The sequence below is a fragment of the Tursiops truncatus genome, chromosome 2 (assembly GCF_011762595.2).
Source record: "Tursiops truncatus isolate mTurTru1 chromosome 2, mTurTru1.mat.Y, whole genome shotgun sequence".
Taxonomy (NCBI): Eukaryota; Metazoa; Chordata; class Mammalia; order Artiodactyla; family Delphinidae; genus Tursiops; species Tursiops truncatus.
The window spans coordinates 162,032,568-162,042,849 of record NC_047035.1 but is presented as its reverse complement, the minus strand read 5'-3'; the positions used below and the strand labels follow the sequence as shown (position 1 = coordinate 162,042,849).

Here is a 10,282-nt window from a genome sequence, read left to right as displayed (position 1 = left end):
TGGCCCTTATTAACTTCTGTTATCTCGCCACTCATGACAGGCGGCTGGATGGAGGTGACCCATCTATAGCATGCCCAGGAGCCCTTGATAGGAGCCTCACGAGAACTTTGCCCAACAGGAATGATGGTCACTGAACCTGTCCACGTCTCCCTGAGGAGCCCAAGTTCACAGTATAGAGCAGGTTGGTTAACTGGTCTGATTATTAAAAGCTAAAAGACATAGAGAAAGCAGGAGGAAGTCGAGAGTAAGCAGAGCTGTGAGTAAGCAGAAAGCATGAGATGGGGAAAGCTCATGAGATGGGGAAAAGATATTTAGGACAGATGGAGCAAAAAATAAAGTGGATGGTTGGTGGTGGCACGAGCCCTGGAGATGGGAAGACACTGATTCTTGCTAACAGCAGCCCTTGAGAGTAGGGAGCCCCAGCCCCTGCTGCTGAGGAAGCGGCCACACTCCATGTCAGATGCTCAAGGTTCTATCCTGGTCCTGCTGCCAATGTGAGGCCACCTCCCCCTGTCTCGATAAGGAACAAATTTCATGAATGTTGGAAACACTTGCAGGGTGTCCCCCAAACGAAACACCAAGTGGCCAACGTGATTGAAATGCCAATTACATTTTTGCAGTTGAAATGTTCCAAGGTTGTCTTAAATAATTTTCTCTTGTTTTCTTTTATGATGCGACATATTACACCGTATACGTGCTACTGAAAACCACTTTAGTTAGAAGTTGTTTCCCTAGGCTCTATGAAGGGTATCAATAATTAATAGCAGATGAATTTAACTTCAACCAGTGGGTTTGTACAAAGAAAGGATAGGGAGAGGAATGTTCTCATCAACTTCGAAGTGTTTGGAAAAGAACATGGGAACGACTGGGCCACCTTAGAGAGTGACTCAGGCACTGGTGTCCCAGTGACAAAAGCTGAATTGTTTTTGCAGAGCTTTCAGAAATACCTAATTCTTCCAGGTTTCCTCGGTGATAGTTCTTGATTAAGGTGGATGAAGCAGTAACTGTAACTTACTCACTCAGCATGGATTTATTCAATGCTTACGTGATTCAAGGAACAGAACACAGGAACTTTCGTATTATATTGGTAGAGGGGGGACTTACATTAAACAACCAATGATATGCATTTATCCACTTGTATACAGTTGTGTATACTTAACACAGTTAATTGTTTCATTGCAGTTTGAGAGATGTTGTGAAAGGAGAGCCTAGTGCTCCTTGAGTTCTTAGAGCTGGGCCGGGGTGACCTGTGGACTCGGCGCAGGGGAAGGTGTGGAAGACTTCTTTGAGGATCTGCTATTTGAACTGAGCTGAAAGCCGCACTGAGAGCTCAGTCCATCTAAGCCTTAGATGCGTGGGAAAATTAGTCACTGGCCGCTAATGATAGAAATACTCTAGTCTTCTGCCAGGTTTTAATTTAAATAGCAATGGCAGGCTTTCGTAATTTTCATTCAATTAAATTTTCATGAACAAAAGTTGGGGTATGCACGTGCACGAATATGTGTGCATGCCCTACCCTTTGGTTATTCTAATTATGACTTATTCCACTTCGAAAGTCAGCAGGTTGCAAAGAGTTAATTATACACACAAAGTTGCACAGATGTGGAATACTTCACTTCCTTTTTTGGATAATTGGTTATTATGTAGACTTTCCTGTGTCCTTACTTCCTCCTTGAGTATTTTTGGAAAGCATGTGCTTACTGGAGTTTACGGTCCTACAGTCTGCAGCAGAACCATTGATTAAAAATGCTGTTCTCTCCTGTTTTAGATTCCACAGGTTTGGGAATTGTCCTTCCATCTAATATGTGATATGAGTTAGATTTTCAACATTAACTGGACAACACAGGGAAAAATCACTCACAAAGCAAGATAGTTGTTGGTAATTATTTACAATAAGTCCTTGCTTGGAGGTAAATCATAGCTTTGTTTATAGAATTCTGGCAAGATTGTTGAACATCCGTCTCCTTTAAAAATCTGACAGTATGTTTGCACATTTTATCTGCGGTACCGTTGCCCCAGTTAAATTCATGATCGATAATACTTTGGATGTATTTGGCTCTCATAATGCTTGTGTGGGAACACTTTTGATATTTATAAATACTTGCTGGCTGCATGTACATCTTTCTTTTAGAAAGGAGTGTTTTGACTTTCAAAATGGTGCCGCATAAAGCGATTTCTGAACTTCTACATCTTTTTGTTATGTTGCTTTTCTTCCAAAAAGCGTAGCTCTGATGATCCAACTACAGCCATCATATTTGTATTGTAACACAGTTTCTTTTGTTTACAACCATATGCCCACTGTTTTACATTCATTTTAGTGGGGTCGGGAGAAGAGGTGCCTGAAAACCCGGGGGACAAACTTGTTTTGTGTGACCCACCCAGTGGTCCAGGTGAGTGTGGAAAGCATCTGACTGCAGCCATCCTCCACCCAGAAAAACAAGGGACGGGCACGGGGAGATTTTTCTATCTTCCATGATTTAAGTCCTAGAAAGGTGTGAGAGTGGGGGAGAGGATGGCTCCTATGCTGATTTATTTTTCGAAGCAGGCAAATAAAAATGTTTATGGTATGAGAACATTATTATAGTATGTCAGCTCTTAGTATTATCGAAAGATTTCATGCCTGAAGGGTATTGAAACATTTTCAGAACTTCAAATGATATGCTACTTGATCATGACGGAGACCCTAAAATGGTAGTTTCATAATGTAGAATCCTTAAGAATTTGACAGAGTTAATTTAGTTATATTTCAGCACAGATCCAAGATCTACATTACGATTGATTGGGGTGGAGGGGAGTTATCGGCCAAAAGAAGTCCTGTACCAAAGATGACCGTGTCAGGTGAGTGAGTGAATACCTGTGGAACGGTAGCATCGCAGGAAAGAGAAGGAAGGACGTAGCTGGGGCAAGGGCAGATCTGAAGAGCCCAAGGCCTCACTTGGATGAAAGGTCAAAGTTTTTGCTTCAACTGGAATTGGGTCTTTCAAAATGATTCCAGTCTCAGGAGGTAGAGTTTCTCTGTGTTGGCCTTGGTTATCTTCCCATGTCTTTGCAGTTTTGTCATGTCCACAAAATAATGCCGCACTCAGTTGTGTTGCTGAGCTTTTCTGGGGGAACGATGGATTTAGAAAGCATCTGGAAAATGCTGAAAGTTCACTTTGTGTGAGTACAAGTTGGGATGTAGTCTTTGAATTTAGTATTGTGTGATGCCCCAGCCTTTATATGGACTTTTTTTCCTTTAAAGTCTGAGAAAGCCATGTTAATCGGAGCGGTGCTGAGTAGGTCCCGCGTTAGGTAGAATTTGGGTGTCTCACATCTCTGAGAGGGACAAGTTTCAACCAGCAACATGCGTGCCCTTTCACACTTGTTGCCTTTGGACTCACAGATTTTCAGGGGAGCAGAGACCTTCAGTCAAACCCCTACCGTCAGGAAGACATGGCATGATTGTCTCGTTGTATTGATTGGAAGACCAGGGCCTGAGAAAGTTGGTGACTCTATCATAATCTAATGGCTGGACTTTGAAGGTGGATAAAAACCTAGCTCCTCTGTCTTCGATCATGGTGCCTCTCCCCTCACACAGTGTTGCTCTTGACGTCCGCTCTATCTGGTTCAGATGGCGAGGAGAAGAGTGAGCGCTTATCTGGAGCTGCCCTTCTTGTTCCTTTAATGTCCCAATACTGGCTCTGCTGCACAGCTGTGAGCGCTGAGGAAAGTGATCCCAGGCGGTGCCCCGCTTTGATCAGCCAAACCATGGCAAGGACACTTTGGAGTAGCAGAAGAAGTGATGGTGTCCAGACTCTCATATCACAGGTCGGGAAGGCAGTATCTCATTTCCTTTAAGACTCTGCAACTGCAAATTAAGATAAAAGGAGAACAGGGTCTTTAGAGCACTGATTTGAAGTCAGAAAGCGTTCTGTTCCATGTCCAGCCCTTTCTTCTCCCGAGGGGACTTTAATAGGATGAGTGAAGCTACCATCTGGTCCAAACTCAAACCTCTTGTCGTTCGGGTAGTTAGAATGCCTCAGGACCTCTAACCAGCTTGGTTTTTAAATGTCATTTCCACAAGCGCTTTTTAAACACTTAAACATTTGTCCCACTTGTGATGCCAGCAGGGTTTGGATTTGGACGCCTAAGATAGATTTGGGGCTCGTGACAAGTCACCCCCTCCCAGTTATGTGCCATCCTGTTTTCCCCTTCCTTTTCTTTCCTTTTATTCCATCCCTTCTGTTTCCTGTTTTTAAAAGAATGTACTGGTTCTCTACTTAAAAAAGTAATCCATCCTCACTGTAAAACATTCAAAAGAGTAAAGAGAAGGAAAAAATGACTTCCAAGCCCACTATCAGAAACTGTGGTGTTGCTGTGTATTCTTGCAGAGTGTTTATTGATACATGTGTGTAAATTTTTAACAACAATTGTCTTATAGACAATTTGATGGGCCTTTCTCCCATTTGACGTTGCATAATGAAAATTTCTTTTATCATTAAGTAATTTTTGGAAAATATTCCATCATATGTATGACTTATTTAACCTTACCGGACACTTAGATTGTTTTCCTTTTAAAATAATGCAGTGACTATTTTCATATTATTATTTCCATTATTATTTCCTTAGGGTAAATTCCATCAAAAGGGAATTGCTGGGATAAAAGGATCATATAATTTCAAGGCTTTTAATAAATACTGTTATTAACTTGTCACTCAGCAAAATTTACGATTTAGATACCTACTATCAGTAGATTGTTCCTCTTTTACATCGTTTATTTCTGTGATTGCTAGTGAGGTTGAACGTTTTCTTCACATGCTATTGGCTGTTTGCAGTCCGTTCTCCCTGCCCCCAGCTTCCTGGTCTTCCATTCTGTTGCTTGGGATATGCAGCACTGCTGTCTGAATGTTTGTTTGTTTGTTTTCAATTTGGTATGTATGGCCAAATTACCCTCCAGAAAGTTTCCTCTAATTTATACTGCCATCAACCGTTTGTTCCGTCAAGCCCTTTCTGACACTGCATGCTACTGTTTGTTTTAATTTTTGTGAGTACCCCTTTTAGTTACAGAAACTGTTAATGCCATCATTTTTACATACGCAATTGCTGTGTGTTAAAACCTCAGAGACAGTACAGAGAGAGAGACAGACCGACGGACAGAATTTTGCAGGAGAGGAAGTATAAATAGACAATGCAGAGAAGGAGTCAGGTGTGAAGGAGAAGGGCTGACTAGGAAAAAGAGTATGGAGTCGAGTTAGTCTGCTAGGACTGCCATAACAAAGTACTGCAGACTGGGTCGCTTAAACAGGAGTTTATTGATATTTTCTCACTGTTCTGGAGACTGGAAGTCCAAGGTCCAGACCTGAGCGGAATTGGTCTCTTCGGAGGCTTCTCTCCTTGGCCTGCACATGGCCGTCTTCCCCCTGTGTCTTCAGGTGCTCCCCTCTGTACCTGTCTCTGTCCAAATTTCCTCTTATAAGGACACCAGTCAATACTGGATCAGAGCCCATCCTCATTACCTCATTTTAACTTAATTACCTCTTTAAAGACCTTCTATCTAAATATAGTCACATTTTGAGGTACTGGGTGTTAGGGCTTCAACATATAAATTTGGGGGGAACAAAGTTCAGCCCATAAGAGGAATGAAAAAAATCAGTACTTCTGGGCAGCCAGGCACAAACAGGTGTAGCTTGGAAGGGATTGAATTTAGAGAATTTTAGAGGGACAGTCTGAGTGCCCGGGGAAGGCATTTGAAAGATGAAGGAACTAGGAGCCAGAAAGGTGAGCCAGGTGGCCCAAAGTCACAGCAAGTTAGTTATAGAGCTAGGACAGGAGCCCAGGACTCAGCGTTTCAACTCTCCTGGTTTTCCTGTTGCATTGCACTGCCTCAGGAAGCTCAGCTCTTCAGTGAGGCTGTGCCCTGTGTCTCTCCTGCTCTGACTCCAACCCCTGGCAGTGATCTTGAGCTAAGCAAGTCACTGCTACAGGCCCCAAATCACTGTTGCTACATGACGCTCTGTGGAAGGATGATTTCCCGCCTCTCCTCTCTCCCTCAGGTTGGAGTCAGTGTAGCGGGATCAATTGCACTTGATGCCCTGTCTGGAGGGAGCCCGCCTCGGGCTCTGCTGGAGGAGCTGGTTTCTATATTGATACAACATGGGGGGCAGTCTCCTCCTTGCCCTGTATCCCACATTCCTCCCCCTTTCTCCACCTCCCAGGCCTCCCCAGAACCTACCCTTTCCACCTCCTTGCATACCTGGTCACAGAATGTTGGACCTCAGTTTATACTTTCTTCACTACATCTTATTTCTGTCTCTTTGTTGTAAGTTCTTATAGAAGCTCCATCTCCCAGGAGGTGAGGGACTGAGACTGCACAGCTGGTTTGTCCTCTTGTACCACTGCTGGATCCTCTGTCTACCTGGTTATTGTAGGTAGCCACCAAATAAGTGTTGACCTGTGCAAAAGCACAGTTCCTAATTTCCCTGAAACAATAGGGCTTGTTTTCAGTTTTTATATCCACTCTTTCCTAATGTGGAAAACATTATACAGAGCTAGAAGCATATAGTACTTAGTAAGGAAACACAACAACTTAATAAACAGAACATCCATTTGTGTCAACACTGATGATAAACCTATCTTCATTGTCTAAGCTTCCTCTCACTTTAATCAGATTGTTTTCAGGATGGTGAATGGCTGGCAGACCGTGCGCTCATGGAGATGGCTTATCATGGTGGAGGGATGCCAAAGAAAAGAGCAGTCGTCTGGGTTGGCAGGGCTATAGTCTGAAGAATGACACCACCTTTAGCTTCTTGGAAGGCGCTACCTAACTCCTGCGCCTGAGTTTCTTTATCTGTCCAACGGAGATAAGGTTTCTCTTTCACGTATGTTCTGCATATTCTGCTTGTCAAGAACCCAGCACAGGATTTAGCTCATACTAGGTGCTTAGTAAATGGCACCAGAGACCATAGTGGCCGTCTCTGGGGCACGCCCTTGTCAACTGTTACAGAAGAGAACCTGCTTCCATTTCACCTTCTCCGGGGCCATTGAGTGGCCCGTAGCAAAAGATTAGTGCAAATCCATGCACTTAATAAGAGCAGATGGTATATTAATTGACCACTAATTAAGTATAATGAGATAATGCAGATGCATGTAAACACTTCTGGGTATTGGGTTAAGAGAGGACCTCGACAGAGTAACTTCATTACTTTTTAAATATTTAGATGTTTATGCCAATAAGTTCTGTTTAATTGATAGAGATATCTGGCATATTTTTACATATTGTGCTTTGTAAATTACCATTTAGGATATTAATTTCAAAAGTAGAAAAGTAGTGCTATGTGGTGACCTTTAAAAATGCATAGCTGATTGAATCCTGGTATTTAAACACCAATAGATTTAATTATATGAAAGTGACACAAGAGGGCAGCTGTGTACTGTTTCTGAATACCTTTTGCTACAGTAGATTAGGCTAAAATTGAATATGTGAATAATCGGTATGATAGGAAACTATCTTTCATAAACTTGTTATTACATAGGTGAAATAAAATTATTCTATTTAGAAATAACTTAATTCTGTATACCACTCACATCCATATTGGCAAATAAAGGCTGACAAGTAATGATACAATTAATATCCTACTGATTATCCATAGTTACTACATTGACGTAGAACTTCCTGGTGATGCTTAAAGATCATCTGACTGATCTGAGGGTACGGTGGGAGAAGGGGTGGAGGGACTCATAACTTAAGGCACAGCCTGGTCCCCACAGGAAGCCTGTATGTCGGAATGAAATGAGTGTCCGGTGCAGCAGAGTTTAGCAGTCCTGTGGGGCTGGACAAGAATGTCTCAGCCTCTGTGTTTTCACACAGATCTTGGAGGTTGGCTTACTTCTGATACCTTTGGTTGTCATCCTTTGACCCCACAGCGGGTAAATATACTGCATGATACCTAGAGCCTCCTTGCCAGAGCTGTGGTGTGACTCTGTCAGTATGTCCCATCCTGGGGGTCAGAGAGGTCCTGGGCACTAGGATAAGGAACCCGAGCTGAAGGATCCTGAGGATGCCTAGAACGTTCCAGGTCTGAATTACATCCAGTTTCAGGGGCTTGGGCAGTTGCATGAGGACAGCCGGAGAGAGGGCTGTGTCTCAGCACAGATCAGAGACAGAGCTGTAATGGATCCTCCTGGGCTTCAGATGTCGTTCTGGAAGGACAAATCTGGTGTGTGAAAATGGGCAGCTGCAAAACTTATAATAGAGTTTTTCCCAAAGTGAACGTAGGTAGATCATTGTTACTTAAATCACTCCCATAAGCATTTATTAATTTTCTACATGTGGCCAGATCCAGTTCATATGGGTGCAGAGAAGCAACACAGGGTCTTCTGACCTGAACTGATCTGGGGGGAGGTGGGGGGGAGGGGTGATGGGACGCAGTAGGGCCATGGGGACAGTAGTTTGTGCAGTCCATGCTAGTTTGACAAATTCATAATGATATTACTGGAGTCTGAGGGAACACACCCATGACCCTGGTGCACAGTGTGTGTGACTTCCCGGGGAGAACGTACAGTGGAACCAATACTGGCCGCGAGGGCAGGGCAGGCCAGAGGGGGAGTGGCATAGAGACCCAAGAACTGGCTATGGGACTGTTCATCCAGAAACAACAGGGGCAGGGCTGTGTGTGGAAAGGTCCTCACGCCAGGCCCAATTCAACAATTAGGGGCAAAATATAAATCCAGAGGTTTGAGCTGGATATTCAAAATGGGCGTGGTGCATGCAGGTTTTCAATGAGAGGAGACAGGGCAAAGGTCAGAAATTGAGAAGCCAGGAAGAGCAACCAGATCAGAGAGTAAACAGTGCCACCACAAGTCTGGATGTCACTGATCGCAAGTCAGGAAACACCTTGCTTTCTGTGTTGGTTTAAGATACTTTTCCTGGTAAGGACGAGAACATCCCCACAGCTGCTGGTTCTCTGGAGAGTCCCAGAGAATTCTAGCAGAGTAGAACAATCTATATAATAAAGGAATCGCAGCCCCAAATGACTGGAAATGGAGAGCGAGCCTTAATTCATGTCATAAGTTCATGTTTTCAGGTATAGCCAAGTTTCCTCCCAGAGTGCTGGAAGAATTCAAATATGTAATCAGGGAGTCACCACTGGTAATCTTTAAAAAATCGTGTACAACAAGTGAAGAATCAGAAAGTTAATGACAAGTAAGTGTCACAAGTTATGAAAAGGGGTGGACCCCAGAAACTACAGACTATTAACTTTGGTCAACGTTTGGTCAAATTATAGAATGAATTTAAAGCAGATGTGTTATGAACACTTTGAAAGGAATGTGTTGACTGCTAGAAGACATGGAATCACCAGGAACAAGTCACGCCAAACTGACCTCATCTTTTATGAAAGCATTTTTTACTGACGTGGGAGATTGGGGGAGTAACATAGATCTAATGTTTCTTAGTTTTAGGAAAACGTTTGGCAAAATCAGTCAAGATATCACTGTGGATAATACGGCAAAATACACATAGGAATGAAAGTGCTCTCAGACGGCTGAGACCTGTTTGAAAACTGTGCTCAGAATGAACAGAAAATTTTCTACCCAGTGACATTCGGTGAGTTCCCCCGTTGACTCTTGCAAATTCTTACTAGAGAACCTGTGAACACCCAGGAAAGAAGAAGACTGAAATCAGGACTGCCTACCACATTAGTGCCAGGATCAAGCACTAATTTTACTAAATTCGAGGCTGAAGAAGATGACCATCAGTAATCTATAAATAACTGCCTACATGTAGGTAGAAAGACCTGCTCTTTCCTCCTCCCCTGCTTAGTCTCTGCTTTAGAAACACAGATTCTCTAAAATTAGGAAACTGGACATCTCCCCCTTCTGCATGGGAAGAAAGGCAGAACAAGGCAGAACAAAACCGAAGAATGATTCTATGAGAAATGAATGGACCTGTAAGAAGAAAATGATAGAACTCTGCTAAGTGATATAAAAGTATGAATAAATGGAGAGGCCCATTCCCGAATGAGAAGATTAAACATCATAAATACGTTAATTCTTCCATAATTAATTACAAGTTTAATAGATCCTAACAAAATCATGAAGAATTTCTTTTTTTGGACTTGACAAAGATATAGGGGGAAGAGACTGAGGACAGAGGGAATGGCATGGGTAAGGCCCCAAGATAGGAGGACCGATGGAGTGTCCACAGAAGTCCAGAGTAGCCCGGAGAGGGAAGGAGGAGAGTCATGAGTGAGGCAGCTAGGGAGGTGGGCAGGGAGAGAGCACACAAGGCCTGGGAACCTCACCG

General features: G+C 43.1%; 1 long non-coding RNA gene across 3 annotated transcripts in view; it reads left to right on the top strand.

Annotated features, from left to right (window-relative positions):
* The first annotated feature begins 8,419 nt into the window (after positions 1-8,419).
* The window catches only part of LOC109549634 (uncharacterized), a 259,103-nt gene continuing 257,240 nt past the window's right edge, over positions 8,420-10,282 (top strand). For all 3 annotated transcript variants that reach the window (XR_012330408.1, XR_012330407.1, XR_012330409.1), the window contains exon 1: positions 8,420-9,583. This is a non-coding gene — a long non-coding RNA (uncharacterized lncRNA). The remainder of the gene's footprint in view (positions 9,584-10,282) is intronic.